At 48.1% G+C, this 16,542-nt stretch overlaps 1 protein-coding gene across 6 annotated transcripts in view; it reads left to right on the top strand.

Moving 5' to 3' along the window:
• Positions 1 to 340: 340 nt before the first annotated feature.
• The window catches only part of BOC (BOC cell adhesion associated, oncogene regulated), a 70,535-nt gene continuing 54,333 nt past the window's right edge, over positions 341 to 16,542 (top strand). Inside the window, exons 1-3 of one of the 6 annotated variants that reach the window (XM_016150683.2) lie at positions 343 to 827; positions 5,098 to 5,189; positions 8,382 to 8,563. The gene's annotated coding sequence lies outside the window, so the exon portion shown is untranslated. Of the gene's footprint in view, positions 828 to 1,092; positions 1,299 to 5,097; positions 8,564 to 16,542 lie in introns of those variants that run through there. The other 5 variants (XM_016150687.2, XM_016150680.2, XM_016150681.2 and 2 more) reach the window with 5 other exon arrangements.

Raw genomic sequence — 16,542 nt, 5'->3', positions numbered from 1 at the left:
CAGAAAAAGCTTACGGCGGAAAGACTGGGAGAGAGGATAGTCTATGAGAGCAAGGCTCCGAGGTGAAGCTGAAGGAGAGCCCGTGGGTGCAGGAGAAAGACAGAGGACATTGCTTTTGGTATGGGGAAGAAAGAGAAGTTGGGGGAGAGCGAAAGAAAAAAAAATGAGTGTTAGGAGAAAAACTTGAGTTTGGGAGACTTTTTTTTTTTTTTTCCCCAGCTTCCTTTCCAAGACTTTTTCTTTGCTCCATTTTGCTCCTCCCCCGCCTCCCGCCTCCTCTGCCCCCTCCTTCTCCGCCTCGCGCGGTAATGGGAGGTTCCTAGGCAGGAGAAGCAAAAGAAGGAATTGTTTGCGAGTTCAGTCATCCAAAAAAGCTTCTTCCATATGGAGGGACCGGGTGCGCTGGGCGCGGCGTCCTCTGCCTCGTCCTGCTGCTGCTGCCGCCACCACCGCAGTCCCCGCTTCCTGCCGCGGGGACCCTGAGCCCCAGCCCGCGGGTGTCAGCCCCCGCGCGCGCTCAGGCACGCACGCGCGCACTCGGGCACACACGCGCGCACACACACACACACACACGCACACACGCACACACGCACACACGCCGGCTGCAGCCACGCGCGCCTGCACGCGCCCTCCCTCCCCGACCGGCAACTTCTTGGTCTAGGCTCCTTTGTTGCTCCCGCTGCGGCCCCTCTCCCGTTGTGTGTGTCCCTGGGTGTCACTGTGCGGGTTGTGTGTCCTTGAGGCGCAGTGCCGTGTGGCTCTCTCCGCGCCCACCACGCTGGCCCCGGGCCCCGGCTCTTCCCTCCCAGGAGCCAGCTGCACCAGAGGTGAGTCACGTCGCTGAAGTTTGTTATCTTTTCATAAAAAGTTGTGTTTGTTTGTTGGTTTGGGGAGGGGTGGCGGTTGGAGGCGGCCTCAGGCCAGCGATGCCGAGGAAGCGCCGGCTGGTGGCTGATGGGGACGCGCGGGCGGCGGGAGCGGATCGGAGCGCTCAGCCAACAGCTCCCGCGGGGGCTGCGGCCGAGGCGGGGCGCGCCAGCGCGGGGACCGAGGTGTTGGGGCGCGGCGGGCAGCGGGGTGCCGGGGACGCCGCATCCCTTTCCTTGAGGGTGCGGTCTGAACCGTGGTTCCCGGAAGCTTCTGGGATGGAAGAAGCGCAGGGACAGCTTCCCAAACTTCTCCCGAAGGTTGACACCAGTGCTCTGGCTCCGTGCGCCAGGCCGTGGAGAAAAGCCCACGTAGGGGTCGACAAATACGCAGAACCACCCAGCACTCCTTGGGTCTCTTCGCCGGTGAGGGTATGTGGTATTGCTGTTTAAGAAGGAAAATATCGTAACATGAGTGAACAAACGGACCCGGAGCGAAACAGCCCCAAAGGAGCATCCCTAGGTGGAGGGGTGGAAAGGAAGAGGCTGAAGTGGGGTGTCCAGAGGTGTCTGAGGTTGGGGTAGCGGTAAGATGGGGGAAGGGAGAGAGGGAGAGAGGGTGGGAGGAGGGACGGGTGTGTGTGTGTGTGTGTGTGTGTGTGTGTGTGTGTGAGAGAGAGAGAGAGAGAGAGAGAGAGAGAGAGAGAGAGAGAGAGTGTGTTAGTTGACCCGCGCAGCGTGCCCCTGGGGTTGTGCTCTTGGGTTTTTGTTTGTGTAACTGTGAGAAGGTGGGGAAATAAACCTCTGAACAAGTGGGAAGGGTTAGGTGTGGAGGGGCAAAGAACTCAGGAAGAGTTTTCTGCTCGATTTTTGAAGAGCATGCTAAACTTTCAGGATGCGCAGTATGTTAGTTTGCTCTTCCAGGTGAGGGGAGAATTTTGAGGAGTGGGGGCAGGCAGACCTGGAAGAGTTTAAGGAGCCCTGGGGGTTCCTTTTATTTAGTTTTGTTTTGGGGGTAGGGATGGCGGCGGCAGGGTTACTTGAACCGTTGTTGTGTCTCTCCAGAGATGTGGCAGTAGAGCTAAGAATACCCAAACCGCACACCCGCAGTCCTAAGCAGGCACTTTCTGGGTGTGGTGGGGTGTTCTGCCCCTCCCCGTCCCTTCTCAGCTTGTTCAAGTGGGTTCCAATAAGTTTTTGACCCTGAGTTACCTCTTCGAGTGGACTGAATGAAAAGTATATTTTCATTGCCGGGCCCTCGTGCCACCTTCAGGTGCCCTGTACTCCAGCTCACATTTGTCACCTAGTTCTTTGTTGCCCAGGACTTTGCAAACATCGGCCATTGAATGAATGCAATTTTCAAAATTCTTCAAAGCACATACATTTCTGATTTATTCCACGACTAGGCCCTAAACAAGCAGCCCAGTTCTGTGATGGTTTTTCATCCCTCTGGTTACAGCCAATAAATCAATCTCCATTTTCTTGAGGTTAGCACGCACAGTATTAAAACACCGTCTTGTTGGACTGAGATGGGGCCTGGGGCGGCCATACATCTGGGTGACCTGTTTTCTGAATGTGAAGTGAATCTGAGGCAAGAGCTTGGCCATTCTGAGGTGTGTAACAGGTTTCCCAGGAACATTTCTGAGGTCTTATAATTGCCGCTTTTTAATGGTCTCATAATTGGAACCCGGAAGGTTCCCATGGTAATCTCGAAGCACCTTGGGGTCAGTGGGACAGAGGCAGGGTGGAAACGGCAGTGGAGTTATGATTTTCCTGCCAGATGAGTCTTTGGAGTGAGTTTATGGAAAGAGGTAAAAACGAGAGAAGTAAGAGTTGCCTCGTTGTGCCACTTTGCTGACCCTGTCCGCCCCCAACTATTTCTCAGAGTTTGGCCCTTCAGGAGGCTGGAGGCTGTCTACACCTATGAAATTTAAGGATTGAGACATCAGATGCTGTCCCTTTTATCCTCTTTCAAGAGATCTCAAAAGAGTAACATTGCAAGAGACATTTTTTTCAGAATTTGCCCAAGCCACAGGAATTGGCTTTACTTGGGAGAGGAAGTTGATAGAGGCCAGGATGGTTGGTTCCTTGACCACATCTGGGGAGGTGGAGGGTGGGCAGAGAGGATTCTGCTTAGCTGTTGATGGGTTAGCTAACCTGTGATAAGAGGGTGATTTATGTTCCTTTCCATCTTCTAAATGGGTCCAGAGATTTCCCTTTCTTTGAATTTCTCTTTCCAGTATTTGGGCTCCCAGCTCTCTTCAGCAACTTATTCACAGTTTCCATGCCCTAAGAAGGAGTAGGAGATCTACTCATGAAGTAAATTCACTTAGCTTCTCCAGGAACCCCCAGGCTTTAAGTAATAAGGGCGAGAAGTGAGCCTGGTGGTCAGTGTATTTCATAGGACTCTAGGGGGTCTGGGTTGATATGGTTAATGAATAAGGGTTTTTCTCTCAGTGTCTTTCAAACAAGTGGGAAGAAACTGAAAAAGAACCAAGTATGACAGATAATTCATATCCAGTACTTTTTGGCCTCTGAATAAGGAAATATTAACCTGGCACCGAAAGATACACATTTGGAATTCGCTTTCTTTCCTTCAAACTCCAAAACTCCTTGCTATCTGGGAAAATAAGAGGGAAGAAAATAGAGATTGGAGAGGGAAAAGAAAGAAAGCGATTTGTTATATTTTAAAAATCTATTTACTTTACTTTTTCTCATGGCCATACTTCAAATCGGCATTTACAGCACCTCAGACCTTGGGCAGGGAGCTCTCTTGTCAAATGAGAACAAGCTTTCTTAGTCAAAGGGTGGTTCTTCAAACTACATCCCCTCCCAATTTTTATCTATTCCACAGGCATCTACTAATAATAAAGAAATGTTTTTGAAAATTACCCACAATCTCATATTGTAATACAATTTGTTTTTCTTCATCCATGTGTATACATATTTTTCACATAGTTTTGATAAGAGTATAGATTCTTTTGTAGTCTGACAGCCCTGAAGCATCTCTGTGTTTGACCAAAGACTCTCAGAGAACAGATACGTCCAACCAATTTGCTGATTGTAGGAACAACCTAAATCCTAAGAGTACTCACACATGGAGCCTTCACAAGAAATATTTCCATCATTTATGAGGCTGAATCAAATTTGGGGGGTTTGGGGATGGGATGAAGAGGGTGTTGTTTTTAATCTAGAAATCCATGTTTACAAAAAGCCTTCCTAAATAGGGCTTTGGCCTCCCGTGGAGCCCTCATGGTGATGGGTAGAGAAGGAGAAGAGAGATGCAGGAAGTAAGGCGTAAAGGATCCATTGTAAGTGGCACTGCCCGGAGGATTAGGAACCTTGGGTTTGGAGCCCTGGCTCTGCCTGTGGACTCCATGCTCACTGGCTCGAATCACTGAGTGAATGGATCCCTGCATCTCCACTGCCACTGATTTAGACTCCCTCCCCAAGCTCCTCCAGTCTTCTGCCCTTCCTTTTATTATTCCACCATTTACACCATCTTTTCCATTCCTGCTACCACCTTGCTTGGTCATGCCCTTGACAACTGTTGCTGACACATGGCTAGATTCTCCACTGGCTACCTTTCACACCCCACCCATCCTCCATTAGTCCCACAAACAAGTCGCCACTCATCTTAAGAACAGTATAAATGCACAATCCAAGTTTTTTAGACCTCTCCTAGGGGTTCTCTCACACCTTATGATAATCGTTCCTTAGTAGGGAGCCTTCTGAAACTCTCAACTAGTTCTGGTTAGTAACAGGTAAGAACATAATATGGCCAGGGTAAGTAGGGTTGACACATCTAGTAGTTGACCCTTAATTTCTGCTTGCTGCCTTATCACCCCCAAAACTCTTGCTGTAAACCCACATTACTTTATATTGAGTCCTGATAATAATGTGTTCTTGATAGATATTTTGTGAATATTGATGAAAATGTACTAGTGGATGCACAGGTAATGGCTTTGTAAGATCAATGAACTGTTTTCAATGTAATCATTGTCCTTAATCTGTTTTCTCATTTCCTTTCTAGAAAGGAGCCGGGTAAATGGATATTTAAGGAAGCCTATGATCTTAGAAAAAATTGCTTTTTCTCTATTTTCTTATTTATAAAATGGACTAATAAAGAATTACTATCCTTTATAGCAATGCACCTTATAAAAAGCAAATACTTCAGAAGTGTTTGTTTATTTGATTGTTCAAAAGTTGAGATACTTCTCTTTTTCCTCAGTCCCAGCATAAGCTTCCTGGAACCCATGACCCATGAAGTCTTGTCAACATGCACACCACCTGAGGGTAGCAGCAATGAAGTAGAAGAAGCAGGTGAGGTTTTCTGCCCACAGTCTAATATCTCTGGTGCATCGGGCCAGTCATTTTTCATGTTTTGAGTTGCCACTTGAAGATAGAGCATTTCCCATCCTTTCTCCAGCTTGAGTGGAATCTGGACTAAACACATTGGTTCTAGTTTGGCTCAGGTACTCTTAGAGTCTATGGTGGTCTCGTTCCCCTGAGGTGGCCAAGTGAACCCCCTCTTCCCTGAGGCAAACTCTGTTCAATATGTTGGGTACAAACCATTTGTTACGGGATTTGGAGTCTAAGACTGCTGTAAGAAAACCCTGTGTTTATGTCTTTGTCAGTGGTATTATGGTAATGCTTTGCGATCTGACGTGTGGGGCAGTGTTTATCTCACAAAACCCAGAGGGATTCTGTGTTGTTCCATCTTCTGAAATAAAGTTAAGAAACAATTTCTCTTTTTCTAATGGTGAATTTGGCCTTATCTTCAAAGAAGGCCTTTGATGTTTGGGGCAGGATTATTGGGCAGTAAGAGGAAATCAGAGGAAAGAGATCAGAGCCAATAATACACAGTCGACCTTACTTGGTTGCCAGAGAAAATGTTGAGGAAAGTCTCAACTAGTTCTCCTGGTTAGTAACAGGAAAGAACATAACATGGCTAGGGTAAGTAGGGTTGGATAAAAAAGAATGCAAAAGGAACTGAGCAGCAGAAAGTATAGCAAAGGAATGTTTCTTCTCCTCTACAGTGACTTTGGATAGCATTGGACAAAATGAGGATGACGACATGTGTAGATTGGAGTCTACATCCTTTCCACGAGCTTTTATTGAATGGCTGTTGTGTACTTGGGCTCAGGGCCGTTCTGGGTCTTGTTACTGAATGAAAGGGAAATGCAGAGCAGTGCGCCAAGTACATGGACTGGGTCACTCAGGAAAGGCTTCTTGAGGGAGGAGAGTCAGTATCTCAGGCTAAGCCTTACAGGCAAACACGGGACTGGCAGTACTGCCCATATATAGTGTTCGTTATTTTTTCCTCCAAAATTTACTTTTCCTCAGTGGATGATAGGCTGAAGTATTCTTGAGACAGGAGATTTTAAGTTTAGAGCAGCTTTTTTCTTTTTTAATTTTAGGAAAGTTAAAAATTAGAATCTCTGCATCGAATACAGAATCTCAGAAATGTGAGTCTTGGACAAGTTTCTAAAACCAGTTACTGAATAGCTTTCAGGGCAAAAAGGAGAATTGTGTCATTTTTTTTTCTTTTTCATTTATGTTAGATTTTAGCAAAGAATTCTAGAAACACATGCCTGAATTCAATTCCATGTGCCTGCCCTTTGCTGTACTGTCTGAATAGGTTCGCTAGGCTCTGAAATCATTCCCAGAGTAGCAAGTGGGAAATTGCTGGGCTCTCCAGGGACCCAGGAACCTCCTTAGCTGCTCAGGAACCTCCTTAGCTGCTGAGAGGTACCTGTCATGCAGGATGCGAGCTGCAGGTAAGACGAGGAGGCCTTGTGGAACTGACTGGCCTTGGAGGGCCCCCAGGCTGGGCTAGAACTGCATTCTTGAGGCGAGCCCTCCCCCACATTCCCTGGCTCTGCCAGTCTTTTCCCAGATTAGTCCCAGCTAAGTGCCTTTACTAGTCTGAACTTACCTAACATTACAATCCCAGGAGGTTTATTAGGTATGGGTCACAGTTAATTGGAGAGGAAAATTGGGAGGTTCTGGGTTTATTACTTTTCTGTGAAAGCAGAGGCTGCTTATAATTATTTCCCAAATCATCTCCCCCACTTGACTCTCTTTCTGCTTTCTGTCTAATGACGACCATCCCACAGTGGTATTATGGTACTTCTTCCTTTTTACGTATCTGTGCCCTCGTGAAAGGGATTTCATAATGCAATCAGTCAGCACAGTGCCTTCTTTTGCAAGTCAGACCACATAAAGTGATGGAAATTCATGGCTATTTACCTCTGTCATTATGAATGGATGTTTTGTAGTGAACGAGTTACAGGAAAATCTGCTGTGTTATACCCACACGTTAGATTCTAATGGCTCTTCCAATGTGCAGGCCTTCAAAGCGGTCACCTGCAACCCTTCCTTGACACCATTGGTGGTCTGCCATCGTGAAGGCCGTGTCGGCTCCAGGTGGAAGCCCCACAAGTCAGGTGCTTTTGGTTCTATAGCCTTCTGTTGTGGGGACAGAGGCTGGATAGTTAGGCCCAGCTTTCGCCTGTCTGGACTGTGGCAGCTTGCCAGCAAGCTTCACTGGGTGGTCTTTGACAATGGGAGAAAGGAGGGGTTGGGGCTTAGCTCTCCTGCCCAAAGGGAACAGCAAGGTTGGCAACCAATCCCCTGTCACTGAAACACCACAAAGGTCTTGAGTTTGGATAAAAAGAATGGAACAGGTTGCTGAAGGCGGTATTGTGATGGAGTTAATTTTTGTTCCTCTGAATTTACAAATGAAGACTTGGGTTATTGTGGCAAGCCTCTCTGCCAACAGGGTGAACACAAACGAGCAGCAGGTACCCTTCATCACGGAAGGGAAGAATTATTGTCCTCACCCTGTCACTCAGGCAATCAGCCGTGTGGACCTGGCGGGCAGGCGGAGATTGGGGATTCAGTGCCAGAGAGGCAGCGCCACCTGCTTCTGCCGTCCTGCTTCTGCTGTGGAGAATGATAGCTGCCATTTAGCGAGCACCTACTGTGTGCCCGGCCCTGTGCTGAACACTACACGCGTCATTTCTGCAGTCCCCCCAGCAGTCCTATGAAGATGGGCAATGTGATCCTCTTCGCAGATAAGGGAACTGAAGCTTAAATAATTGTAGTGACTTCTTCTGGTCACAAAGCTGATAAATGGCAGGGTCAAGATTTCAGTGTAGTGCTGCTGCCTCCAAAACTCAGACTCTGAAGGAAAAAAAAAGTCCAATCTCTCCGCCAAAGCAGAGCCCCCTGGGGGACTGTTTCTTTTGCAACTAACTGTAAACAGGTGAGGGTCTTTACAGAACTCACCTTGAAAAGACAAGAACTGAAACCTGCGACCACAGCTGGAAGGTTTTGACTGGCTCAGCAGTATGAGGAAGCCAGGCTTTGTGGCACAGCTTGTGTCAGACTTCGCAAGCAGTGCTAAAAGCCACCCCCATCTTGGGTCTCATCTCAGAACTTGTCTCTTGACCTTTTTTTACCCTTGGGACATTATCTGAATCGGCTGTCTGAATTTCTGCTTCATTATAGATGCCAGCTGAATCCATTTGCTCCTCGGGTGTCTACAAGTCTGATCAAGCAGGTCCTCTGTCCTCTGGGTGGAGTGAGGGGGAGAAAGCGTTTGGCCCAGCAGATACTTTTACTGGACCGGAGAAGCGGCAGCTTGTATAGAAAAATACCCCAAGGAAGGCAGTAGCAGCTTTGACAGACAGGTAACTGACAGGAGATGGCACCTCCCAGGCAAATACTCACATGACAGCCAGCAGAAAGAATTCTACAGGCAGTTACCTGCAGAAGCGCGAAGCAGACCTTTCCCGTCTGGCTGAGGAGAGTGGTGGAGATTTGGTCACAAAGGACATGCAGTTATCCTCGGTTTCCTGTTTTTCTTTAACAAACGTGGAACACCTGAAGCTGGGATATTCTGGATTAAGGGTGGGGACACTGGGGTTTTAAGATATAATTACATGACCAACTAGTTAGGTAACTGAGAGGAGGTCATGGAAATTACCTGTGCCTTTATTTCCCGGTCCTTGCAGGCCATCTCCTCAGAGCACTGTTAGGAGGCAGTAAGATGGCACAAGAGAACACTTTTGATTCAAAATGTTCCTGCGTGATGCAAAAGCCCAAGGCCTCTGGCATCTGTGCCCACTCAAGATGAGTTAGAGACAGGACATTCTAGGGAACTGACCAGAGGTCAGAGTCCGGGCACAAGGGCTGCGGCTGCTTCTGCAGTGCGTTACTCTTTCCTAAGGTCAAGAGCCTGGACTGGAGGCAGTTTGGTTCTATTGCCAGAGATCCTTCCAGATCACTCAGATAACCTGCCTTTCCCTCTCTAGCAAAAAGAGGCAATTTAGGGTCTCAGGGTCCAGCAGGAGTTGGGAGAGGGAAAAATGCCATGGGAGGAGGATCCCGGTCAATGTTCTTCCTGAGAGAGGAAGGAACAGAGGACTCTGAGGAGTGTCGGGGGACCCACCTGAGAGGACCGAGGTCTGGAATGAGTCTTATTAGAAAAAAAGGGCCCAGTGCTGGAGAAAGATGGTTGTCCCAGAAGGGAGCAATATTTCTGGGGCCACTTCCAGGTTGGAAATTATGTGGCATCCTGGATAAGGGGTGGGGGTTGGAACCAAACAAGCCTGTGTTTGAACTCTGGCCTCACCAGTTAGTTGCTCAGTGTATAACCCCCTGGACGAGTTATCTAAACCAAACTGAGACCCCAGTTTCTTAAGGTAGTTGCAAAGAGGAAGCAAGATATTGCATATAAAGTACATGAATTGTGAGCATTCAGTAGAAGGGGGTTGTTATGAGCAAAGAAGAGAAAAGGAAAGATTCAGAATGAAGGAAGGATTATTGATGGGTTGAGCAGCTAGAGGGATGAACAGATGGATGGCTGCACTGATGGAACCCCCATTGGTTTAAGGTCTGCAAAAATAAAGGAATAAGAAGATGGGGAGAGAAAGGAGCCCACTGTGGGGCGACGCCCAGACCCAAGTGCACCGTTAGGTAGCAGTTTTCAAGCCTGGCCACTGGGAATGAATTTCCACGCAGCCTTCTCCACCGCTTCATCACCAGTTCAGCATCTTCCATTCTACCAGTTAGGCCACAAACCTCCAAGTCATCTTCAGCTCTGTTTTTTCTCTCATACTCCACTGTACATTTGCAAGTAATATTGGCTTTACCTTCCAGATATATCCAGAATCCTGCAAATTCTCACCACCCCAGTCTTCCATTAACATTTCTTACTGGGACTTTTGCAGTAGCTTCCTAAATTTTCTCTCTGCTTCCATCTCCCCTGACCTCCCTGCCCCATGGTCTGTTCTTCATAGAGAGGTCAGTGTCAGCTTCCAAAAGAAAAGTTGGAACTCTCCATGGCACCCCTGTGAAATCTCCCAGCACCTTCAAGACCCTCAGGCCCACGCCTCGCCTCTCCTCCCGCTCCTTCCCTCACCACAGCCTCCCCCTCCCACAGCCACTCGGGCTTTCTCTGCTTTCTCGCTTTCTTGCTGCTTCTCCGGGCTTTCTCTGCTTTCTCGCTTTCTTGCTGCTTCTCCGCTGCTTCTCCGACTGGCTGAGCAACCTCCCTTCACAGGCGCTTTACATTTGCTTTGCCCTCTGCCTGGAAGGCTCCTCCTCTGGATATCTGCACAGCCCCACCCTCACTGCATTCAGGTCTCTGCCTCAGGGCCCCCTTAATTTGACCACCCTTTATTAAATCACGCTGCCACCATCATTCTCTCTCTTCAACCTACCTTATTTTTCCTCAGTGTTATCCTCCCAACGTGTAACCATTTGTGCATTTACTTGTTGCCTGCTAACCCTCTAAAATTCAAGATCCATGAGATCAGGGACTTTGCTTTGTCCCTAGCTCTCTTCCCAGTGCCTAGAATAGAATCTGGTGTGTAATTGGTGCTCAATTTTTTTTTTTTTTTACTAGTCTGCCTGGCTCTCCTGAATCTCAAAAGGGGTGTAATATAAGTTTTAAAGAAAACAAAATAATTACCTACAGAATTATGTAAGAAAAAAATGCATTCTGGGTTTGTGTATGTGGGGGTATGTGGAGGAGGTGCAGAGAATGCCATTACTGCTAGAGTGTCTTAGAAAAGCCGGAAGCAGTGTGCTGGGCCGCTGCAGACACAGGCCAGTTGCTCTCTCTTCCCCTAGGTAGCGGCCTTCAGGCTTGCCTGGGGGTGTGCCATCTGTTCCATCCGTGAGGAGCGCGTGTAAGGGTGGATGCCTTTCTGGCCCTTCCGCATTGCTCACCTAAGAAGAATTAATTAAACATCTGCGTTATGCCCGGCACTGTGCTAGGCCTGGCTAGGAGATACGGGGAAGCCCAGGGCATCCTATCACTGCACCAAGACTATACAGTGTCGGTGTTCATCTGGCCTTTCCTAACTAAGTGTGCCCAGGTCGTCCACTGTACTGCTCTCTTCCTGTTAGCACAGTCACCTCCATTGGATTTGAGCTCCGTTGAATCTGGTTTGGAACTACAAGCCAGGGACAGGAGGAGGAGCATGGGATGAATTCAAGAATAGTTCAGTTCTCCACATTCACGAGGCTTGGTGGGGTCAGGCCCCATGCTAGGCACGCAGACGCTAGGCACACAGACCACAGAGGTGGTCTGTGTTGTTGAAGAGTTGACAAGCATGGAAGTACAAGGAATAGCATGTTTGGATGTCTGCCCAGAGGGGATAGATCTGACTTCGAATTACTTCTCTGTCATTTCTGACTTTGTTCTAGATTTAGAAGCCGTGGAAGAATAAAAATAGGAATAAAGATCCCAAGAGGTCTTGTGCTGACAACAAATGTGTCTGAGAAATGATACTACCAAGAGCCCCAGACCCAATATCTATAGCATCTCTGGGAGCTGGAGAATGGCCCAAGCCTCTAACACCCAGATTTTTTTTAACTTAAAAAAATTAATAGCCTTTTTTAGAAAAGCAATTTTAGATTTACCAAAAAAAAAAAAATTAAGTAAAAATCATAGAGAGTGTCATATACCCCACACTCCCCACCAATTTTCCCTGTTACTAACATCTTCTGTTGGTGTAGTAAATTTGTTACAACTGATGAGCCAATGTTGACACATTGTTAGTAACCAAAGCCCATAGTTTACATTAAGACTTACTTTTTGCATTATACATTCTATGGGTTTTGGCAAGTGCATAATCTACCATTATGGTATCATAAAGAATAATATTTTCAGTGCCCTGTGCTCCACTTCTTCAGTCCTGCCTCTTTCCCTCGCCCAAGTCCCTGGCAAACACTGTTCTTTTTACTGTCTTCATAGTTTTGTCTTTTCCAGAATGTCATATAGTTGGAATCACACAGTGTATAGTCCTTCCAGATTGGCTTCTTTCACTAAGCAGCTTCCTCCGGTTTTAAACATGGCTTTCTCCCCTCCCCCCTACACACACACACACACACACACACACACACACACACACACCCATTCAGCTGGGGAGCAAGGGGCTGGCAAAGGAGGAGCCCAAAGCCATGTGCTGAGACCCACCCGACCAGAGTCTGCAGGGACCATCCTTTACTGTCATCCACTGAACAGGCCAGGCCCTGGTGCTGCTGGAGTTTCGCCCAGGCTGGTGAACTGTCAAGAGCTGCCTGTGTTTTGGTTCCACATCTGGAAGTGTCAGCTGTGCAGACCTTCCCATCCATTCCCAAATAGAGAGACAGGAGGAGCACACCAACTGTTTGCCTTCCTCCTCGGTAGTTTGTTTTACTTGCTTTGGAGCCGAGAACTAGCATGGGGAAGCGAGCTCCCCCGGGCAGCAGCCTTCCTTCACACCACATCCGGTGCGGGCCACAGGTCTCCTGGCCTCTGAAGTCGCTGCTCTCAGCATAGCCCAGGTTCCAGCAGCGTCTGTGCTGAGCCCTGAGAGCGATTGAACCCTGATCTAGTTTTGTGGTCATTCGAGAGGAAGACCCATCAGATGCAAAGAGATTGAGAATATTTTCCCTGCCATGAGGTGCTTCTTTATAGAGTCAGCCTCACAAACGGATCCCTTGGGAGTTCAGAGGCAGGAACCTCAGTATTCAGTGCACTCAGCAGTCATTATAGACAGTAAGGCCGGAGGCCTTCTGGGGGTTGGTGGTGATGATGATGAATTTTATAATGGAAGCAGGAGGAGGGGCTCCTCCAGCCCCACTCCAACTCTGGACCCCAGGTAGGGAAAGGAAAGTGTGTGTGAATAAGGGGTCCTGTGGGTTGTCTGGTTGAACCAGGCTGAACAGTTCCAGGGGCTAAGGAAAGGGGGTATGCTAGGTAGAGAGAGTTCCTACCCTGGGGAGCAGGGACTGAAGTTTGGACCCCGTTTCCATCGCTTCCTGTTTGGAATAAACACAGAGCTGAGGCCAGCTGGTACCTTCTCACGCTGAAGGACACCAGCCAGGTGTGTCAGAGTTCAGCGCAAAAGTGGAATAAGACTCATCAGCTCCTTGGGAAGTGAAAATTCCATGCGGATGACCCAAATCCATGCCTCCTCCTCCACTGATTTACTTTTTTCGCCTAGTCTGTAGCCTGACCAGTGCCTCACTGAGCTCTGGGCTGCCATTCAGTGGCTCTACCTAGTTGTCCCCCATGTGAGTAGAGACTAATAATACCTGTCCCTGGTTTGTCACTAAGACTGTGAACACTAAACTCTTCAGTAGACGACACTCTACCGGCCAGCACTCCTCGCTCATCTTAATTTTGGAATCAAGGTAGAGCCTCCTGCTCCTTGGCTTCCCAGGTCTAACTTCAGAGTCTGGGAGGCTGTAACAGTGATTACTGACTATCATCGCTTCCAGAAGCCTTGGCCCTTGCCTCAGTTTGCCTGGGGAGGCAGAGAATGGAAAACAGCAGAACCCTGTGACTGTGGACCTGTATTCCCTACCACATCCAGCCTTCTCTAAATCACTTTCTCACATTCTGTCCCCAGAAAGCACAATGAGAGTCCTGAGAAAGAAGCCAAGAGTGGCTTCTGTAGATACCTGCCAGGTAGTGTGTCTCTAGGAGCAGGGGCCACATTTTCTGAACCAAAAGATAAATGTGTGATCTGATAAATCATGTAGGGTTTTTTTTTTTTGTCTTGATTTGGGGGAAGGGGTAAAATCTCAGAAAGGTCGATTTATAAATAACCTTTATATTTATAAAAATATAAATTTATAAGTGTGATGCATTAAAAAAATCACCTTTAGCATAAAGAATGGCATTCTGTACAGTGGGGGCCATGCCAGAACCTTCATGACTGGTGTGGTCGCCCGTCGGAGAGGGGTGCACAGGGAGGCACAGCGTGGGCCTTCCTCCATGTGGGAGCATCAGTGAGTATTCATGGAAGGAAGTCCCCGGGGTAGTCTCCAGAACAACTTACAGAAACCAGGACATTTCCCAGTTTTACCGCTGCCACCCCACTCCCCTTCTGGAGGAAGCTAGCCTTCATGGCAGTAGAACAGGGAGGTGCCTTAATAACTAAGTTCTTTGTGCTTTCCAAGCTAGGAGCTAAGAGGACCAGCGTGCCCAGTTGAGATGGAATCCTCGGCAGGCAGAACTAATATTCTCCACTCAAGGAAATGAACCAAAATGCCAGTGCTAATGTCCGTACATCCATGGTCTGACTGGGGGAAAGGCAGCAAAAGACATTGTTTCTCATCTCAGCTCGGATGAGGTGCATTACCTTTCCCAGGGCCTGGGGGGTTCTGGGCTGTCTCCCTAGTGTGAAGAATCCACCTGCTGAGACTCATGGTACCTTTGCAGCCTGCCTCTTCTGTCTCTTGTGGTTTCACACTGAGCTGTTTCTGGTTATTCAAATACCCAGCAACAAGGCTTGCTGAGAGCAGCACTGTGCATGCCTCCCCAGGCATTTACCACATGCTCCCAAAGACATCTTCATAACCATTGAAAAATGGCCTTTCAGTCACTCAGTCAGCAAACTATTGAGCACTGTGCCTGCCTCCCTTAAATCACCTACACCCTAGATTCTGAATATTTCCCACATCTGAAGAGGTCATTCTACGTTGAACTGAATTACCTACATTCTCTCATTAGAAGAGTTCTTGGCTCAGAGAAGATGTGAGATGGTCACCGTCATCACGGTTATTATCACTTTGGCTTGAGATAAGCTGCTGATTTATAATTCTTTCTCAAGAGCCCATATTCTTGGAGGATTTTGCTACTTAAAAACTCAATTGTGGTATGTTTGAGAATTTTACTGATAGAGAAATAGAGGCCCAGAGAAAAGTGGTGATCTTTCACCTGGACCTCAAGGCCCATGTACTTGGTTGGTTCTGTCGTCAGAGAAAAGCCAGCCAGAGTTGGGACATGTTGGTGGTGAGCTACGCTCAGGTTCCTGGGGAAGGCCTATCCTAGACTGGGAAGCCCCAGAAAGGAAGGCTGAGAGCAAGGGGCCTGGGGGTTTGCAGCCAGCTGGCTCCAGGTCCCTGAGCCAAAGCACCAGGGAGATAGGCTTCTCCTCTGGCTGAGGCAGCAGTACCCTTTCAGGGGTATGCCTGCCTTTTTGGCCCAACACTGGCAAGCCTTTGAATGTCAAAGAGGGAGTACATCACCCTCCCCCACCAGAACCTGGGTACACACTGAAATCTGCCCAACAGTCTGCTATTTGGCCTAACTGAGAGGACACTGGATAGGGGTTTGGAGAGAGGTGGATCGATGCAGGATTAGGAAGGTTTGAGGGGATCTTGTTGTAGTTATCCTATTTAAAAAAGATTCATTATTATCCATTTATTTAAAAACAATACATAGAAGCGGAAAGAAGAGTATCATGAACCCAATGTATCCATCGCCCAGATTCAACAATTAACAAGACAAACAAAAGGTTTTTCGAAATGTTCCTTTGTTTTCAATACTATGCTCTGTGTGCCAGATGGTGCAAGGATGGGTGCCACCAGGTTACCCTTTCTGAAAGGAGTGTGTGATTTAATCTTCCCAGCCCCTTCCTAACAATGCTGTGGAAAGGAAAGAACACCGGTCTAGGGCACTCAGGTTTGGCCGCTAGCTGTTCCACAGTATTCTGAGATGTTTCTGGATTACTCTCTACCAGATGTTGAGCTCTTAGAGAAAACTTGAACTTTTCTTTTGGATTCTCAGAGCCTCATGTTGAATGGATGTTCAATAAGTGTTTATTGACTTGCAAGACAAGTGATTCCACTAGTCCGGGTGGGTTCCATCTGGACAGGCACAAGCAATGTGAGTGCTTAGTTCACCATTTGGGCAGAAAGGGGGGACAGATGGTGGGATTCAGAGTTGAGTAAGAAGCCATTATTTGAACCCTGGGGGATCTTGAGTGGGTGAAACGTTAGGTGTGATCATTCTACAGCACAGGGGCTCCCGGTTTTGCTGAGAACGAAGAAGTTGACAGCAAGAGAGAACAGGAGAGAGCTGGATCACGGCGGCTCTGTGCCTGGCCCCCACATTCAGGCATCTGCAGGCCTTGTGTGTGGTGGGACAGGATTCTGACCATGGAGGCTCCAGCTCCAGACCCATTTTTCTTGGGTGGCCACAAGCAGCCTGCAAGCCGCCTGCACCGCTAGGGCCTGCGTGTCATTCCAAGTACTGTTTTATTCATTTTGGAGTTGGCAAGGAACAGGCTCCTCCGAGAGTGGGGAATGGAGTCCGCTTCCGGCCTTCGGAGTTCTGGCAGCTCAGCTGCTCTGTGCCCCTCTGGGCAGGGGTGGGGGGTTAAAG

Source organism: Rousettus aegyptiacus, unplaced genomic scaffold (assembly GCF_014176215.1).
Source record: "Rousettus aegyptiacus isolate mRouAeg1 unplaced genomic scaffold, mRouAeg1.p scaffold_m13_p_4, whole genome shotgun sequence".
Classification (NCBI taxonomy): domain Eukaryota; kingdom Metazoa; phylum Chordata; class Mammalia; order Chiroptera; family Pteropodidae; genus Rousettus; species Rousettus aegyptiacus.
Note: the sequence above shows the minus strand (reverse complement) of the source record. Positions and strands in the feature narration are given on the sequence as shown.